This window comes from Drosophila sulfurigaster, chromosome 3 (assembly GCF_023558435.1).
Source record: "Drosophila sulfurigaster albostrigata strain 15112-1811.04 chromosome 3, ASM2355843v2, whole genome shotgun sequence".
In the NCBI taxonomy this organism is placed as follows: Eukaryota; Metazoa; Arthropoda; class Insecta; order Diptera; family Drosophilidae; genus Drosophila; species Drosophila sulfurigaster.
Window position 1 is genome coordinate 38,442,256 of NC_084883.1, and position 6,000 is coordinate 38,448,255.

Consider the following 6,000-nt stretch of genomic DNA (forward strand, 5'->3'; position numbering starts at 1 on the left):
AGTTTCATTTAATTTGTAGTTCAACTGATAGTCATATCATAAGTGCTAAATGAGAGATTTTAATAGTAAATGGTAAATAAAAAGACGAATTTATCATTAAAGTAGAAAAGAATTGAAAAGAAATAAAATGCAGAGTTGCGACAAAGAAAATAATCATTGTAATTATAAGATGTAAAAATTAAAAAAAATATTAAATACATCATTAAAAGCTTCATACTCAAAGTTCCATTTAAAACGAGCCACAACATTGCAACTAACAAAATTAATTTCTACAGGAAGTAAATGTGCTAGAAATTAATGATTATCCGGTCCAAGAATGCCGAAAAATAAAACATAATGAAACATAATAAATCAACAAATAATGCCACCCACTAAGAGACCCAACTTAAATTCATTTAATGTCATTGATGATTTTACTAATTATTTTTGTTGCGTGCCCCCAAAATGTGATTTTCATTTCCCACACTTGCAGCAGTGTCAAGTGTGGCAGCGTCTTCAAACTTGATTACTTCAGCTGGCATTTTGCATGAGGCGGTTTGTCTGGTAATTGCAGAAGAAGAAGAGGAAGATGAAGAAGGAGGTGTGGCAATGTTATTGTTTATAAACCAAACTGAGACATTGTAAAGCGACTCAGTGACTCTGTGACGTCATGGCCAAAATGGGACACAAATGGCGCAGTTTTCAGCTGCCAATAACTAGAGTGTAAAGCGTGTCTGTATTGGTGTCTGGCTGTACAGTGAACACCCAGGGGCGTCATGGTCGGCATGCCATTTGTAGGTCAAGTCTGGCTCGGGCAACACAAGTCAAGGGGGCCGAAGGGGAGGGGGCGACTTTTGGTAGAGTCTGGGTGTAGGTGTTGGTGTCGCCGTCGTCATCGTCGTTGTTGTCGTCGTTGGCTGCATAAACTTCTCGCAGCCGTCAACGATGGCTTTTGTTGTTGTTGTTGTGGCCAACCTTGTGCAACTTTTCAGACAGCAAAAGAAACTGCAGCGACTGCGACTGCGACAGCGACAGCGACTGCACAATTTAACTGCAGTCAGCGCCGCGACAACAGCAACAACCACAACAATAACAACAGCAGCAACCACAGCGACAACGACAACAATTGCAATGGCAATGCTTGGGTTGGCCAAATGGCCAACTGGCTGCCACGGCATCATAAAATTTAATTTCCTGCGCTTAAAGTTGGCCCAAATATGCCGCGACTTGAGCTATGCCCCTCAATCCCCTTTCCAACCCCTCTTCTTCTCCCCCCCGCGCTTGGCCGCCCACTCACCGGCAGCCCGTTTTAATTGCGCTTTCATTAACGCGACTTTGATTTATGGCTACCGCGTTGCCAAAGGTTTTTTTTTCCAACGATTTCTTTTGCAAATATTTAAACATTTTTTCTTCCACTCGCTCTCGCTGCTGTTGCTGTTGCTGCTGCTGTTGCCGTTTGCTGTTGTTGTTTGCGGTGTTTGTATTGGCTTTGGACGCAGTTCGCTAGGCGCGCTGCGAGAGCTTTTTATTTAATACTTTTCGGTAGTCAATTGCCTCAACGCCAGCGACAACAACCACAACGACAGCAGCCACTATTGAAAAACAACAGCAGCAATCACAGCAGCAGCAACAACAACAACATCAGCGACAACAGCAACACGCAACTGATCAACGATTTACAAAACTCCTGCTTTGCTGTTGTTGCTTTGGGCTACTGTTGACTTTACAGTCCAACTGAATAACTGATATATTTTTAGCCACCACTTCGATGACTCATCATCGCACAGATTGGAAAGTCTAGTCCGATGATCTATAGTTTCTTAAACAAACCATATCAAAAGCTTTAAAGCAGCTTAAAATGGGTTTCAAAGGGAAGCAGCCAAACAATAGAACTTCACAATCGATTGATTTATAAATACTTAGTTGCCCGGGACTCAAATCAAAATAATATTTTCAACAGATCCAATAAAAAGAAAGAATTCTGCTGTCTTTCAACAGCGTTCATAATCCCAAAGGGTCACTTGGAAAATTTTTGAGTGTGTTAAGATTATGAATGAATTGTGTTAGATATAAATAGTATGATGATAAATTACTAAGATACTTCAATGATTCATTATTCAAAATTAAGATCTGTTCCTAGAGAAATAGTTCTAAAAAACTTTGCTACATTAAGTATACGTTGTAGATTTATTATATTATTTATTTATTATTTATTTATTATGTATTAGTAAAATTGGTAAGGTTTATATTAAAAAATCATTCAATTATATCCAAAAATATATTTTTTCAACATCTATAATTATATTTATATAGAAAACAAATTGAACAATTATGAAAATTATTAAATATATCAAAATACTATCTCGTTGTTCTACGAAAAGATTTCGGCTTTTATTTTTATTTTAAAAATCAAGAAGTCGAGGGTTTTTCTTCAAAACTTTTAAATAAAAATTGTTCAGCATACGATTTTTAAAGCGTATACTTAATATTATAATTTCAATGACTAAATGCCTAAAAAGAAATAATGTGAATATTATTTATTATAAAGAGAAAAACTCTATTATTTATTATTGCAATTATTAATAACTTACACTACATTAAAAACCAATGCAAATCATTCTAAGACACAATCGAAAGTAATTCAATTTTTACTGTTGACTTAAAATATTGATATAGAGATTTTTTATTTATGTTTTTGATTATTAGCTGTCAGCCGTTGGCAAATTGTGTATAGACTTTTGGGGTTGAGCATATATTGGAACAGCTGTCTGTGTGTGTGTGTGTGTGTGTGGGGTCAGTGGTCAGTTGGGAGAAGTTAAGTAAACAGAAGACGGAAAACAGAACTACGGTAAACAGTCGAGACAATCGACGCCACACGAACACGGTGTCTCAGTGTCTCAGTGTCTCTCGGCTGAGTATTCGATGTGTAGTTGCAACGCCCACAAGCTGCAAATGCGAATATGCAAAAATTAGAAATGCAAATGCAAATGCGACGCGACTCGACTCAACTCGAGTTGAGTTTGAGTCTGAGTCTGACAACAGCGTTGACGACGTCGTTGAGCTGTTGCTATCGTTGTAGTTGTTGTTGCTGTTATTGTTGTTGCTGTTGTCGATGCTGTTTGCTGCTTGTGATGATGCGCAGGCGCAGCTCGAGCGCTGAAACGTGTGGCCACGTCGCAGTCGCAGTTGGCAGCGCAGTAAGCAGCGCACATTAAGCAGCGAGCACGTGCGCGCATGCTCAGCAAATAACTTGTCGAGTGTGGGGAGGGGGGAAGTCTTGTGGACCAAACTGTTGGCTGCATCTCAGCGCAAGAGAGTGAGAGAGATAGCGCGCTAGTTGGTGAATGGTGAGTGCTAAGTGGTGAAGAGTGGAGAGTGGAGTATGGAGAGTAGGGATGCCAACATGCCCAGCTACTTTGTTTATTAATTCTTTTGCGCATTTTTTTCGCGCTTGGCGCGGCATTTTTGTCGGTTTTAGCCGCCGGCGTTTTTGGCTTGGCCAAGTTTATTGCCGGTTTTCATTAAGAGATTTATTGCCAGCAAGCTACAACATTTTGTAGCAGCCACAGCAGCAGCAGCAACAGCAGCTGAAGCTTGCACTTGACCGAGAACGCCGCTGGCGTCCCGTTCACGGACTGAGCAATAAAAAATTTAAATTTGAAATTCTATGCTGCACTTGCTACGCTGGCTGCCACAGTCGCTGGCTGCCACTTGCTGCCAGCTGATAGCCATCAGAGCTCTGGGCGACCTTGTTGCCTACCAATTGCTCTTGCCAAAATGTCAAGCGCCGCCCGTCGCACAAAACTTTTCGGCCAAGACGGAGCCCACATACATTCGGACCTCTTAGCTTTGCTCTGCTCTGTTTCGTTCCCCCTCTGCTCGCCTACTTTTATTTATGCGTTAAAAATGTGCGCAAACAAGAGCGCAAAAGTATTTTTATGAAAATGCGCAAAGTGGTTGGCTTTGACACTGCCGATAAACGATACGCAATCCACACACACACACAGCTCACAATTCGCAATCCACGATCCACAATCCACTTGCTCTTTCGGCAGCTGCAGCTCTTGGTCACTTGACAAAGTCTACAGCGCAGCTATATATGTGTGTGTGTGTTGGGTGTGTCTGTGTGTGTGTGTGTGTGTGGGGCGACTGCGGCAGCAGCTTATAAAGCCATTAATAACCCGCGCATTTTCAACAGTTAACTCGAAACTGCACACGAGACAATGTCATGGTTCATACATCAATTGAGTTTGCTTATTAGAGAAGCGCAACGACTGCGGAGAGAAGCGTGAAGCGTGCGCGACAAAATGAGAGGAGAGAGATGCGATGATTGCTTGTTTACACTGAGGCGAATACTTGATATTTTTATGTGTGTGCGCACGCTACGAGGGAAGCTTCAACAGTTGCATGTAAATTAGAGACGATTGTATTACAAACTTAAATAAAACTTACTAATTTTTAAAAATATTTAGTAGTAATAGATAATTATTAATATAAATTAATGAAAAATACATTTAAACACAAAATAGATTAGGGTAAATACAAATAGTTTACTAATGTCAGAGGTAAAAAGTTGCTAGCGTATTTCAAACTTCAATTATTCCTTAAAGTATTATTAACCTGTTCTGAAATTACGAATTTTAATATATAAATTTTCAGTTTATTTTTTAAAATATATAGTAATTTTAAATTATTTTTTAAAATAAACCGAATTCTAATATTCCTTTTCTGTCAATTTAAGCATTATTCTATTGAAATTAAAATATTAATGTATTCTTTGTATTTTTTAGTTATAGAGAATTGAAAATTTGTAAAATACAAATCAATCAATTTATATTTAAAACATTTTTTTGACCTTCAAATATAAATCCTAATATTAAAATCTAATTATTAGTTAGAGCCTTTCAAGTTCATTGAACTCTCTTAATGTTAAACGTCTCTAAATTCTTAAACGTTTTCAATCACTCTCCAGTTTAATCTTGTACAATATTAAATATTAACAAATTTCCACTTAAACGTACATTTTTCATTTACATCTCTTTCCCTCTAAAAACTTTAAAAGTTGCCCTCTTGTTTTACCTACCTATATAATATCTCGACGATGTTCCTTATAAAGCATACCCGCATTATTTGTCTAGGTGTCTGCTGATCACCTCGGTAAGTGCCTAGTCGAAGGTGTCGCCTGCCTCTTCCTCTCCATCACTCTGGCTCTTTCGCTCCCATTGTATATCTACTGCTATCTCACTCTCTTTGCAGCTGTGTTGTATGGGATGTTTCGCTTGATTCGCTTGCATTTGACAAGAGTCAGAGCTTAATTCGATGGTGGGTGTTATTGTAGGCAGTTAAGGCGAATTTTCGTCACGAGAATTCGACGCATTCGCTTTTTGTATTCGTATTCGAATTCGAATTTGAAATCGCTTTCAAGTGTTGAGTTGAACTGCGTTAAAAGCCCATTAATTTTGTTTGTAATTACTGTAGTTTGTCGAGGTTTGTCTTATCGGGTAACAAGAGAGTGAAATAGTTCATCTACATATAGTACAAACATATGTACTATGTATGTTGTATACAGAGGTATTTATGTCTGTGTTGTCAAGCTGAAAACTTTGTTTCACTTCAAGTTGCTGTTATCTTTTGTTGTTTTCTATTTTCTCCTTCTTCGTCTTTTTTTTCATTTCGTTCTCGTTTTTTTGGTTTTGGAACTGTCGCACACGAACGCACAGCGGCGAGAACTTTAAAAGAAAATGAAAATTCCCAAAGGAAGCATAGATAATGAGCACAACACCACCCCAAGAGTGGATCTCCAGCTCGCCATTGAATACTCGCCACAGTCGCAGACCGAAGCAGAGCAAGTGTGACCGAGTCAGTCAGTCAGTTAGTCAGTAAGTCCGTCATTCCGTCAGTCAGTCAGTCAGTTCGACCGTTGGCCAGCTCTGTCCGCTGTTGTGTCAGCCATTTTGCCTGGGCACAATGGCAGCAAGAGCAGCAAAGCATATTGCCATTGTGCCTCCTCTTCCCCTTCTT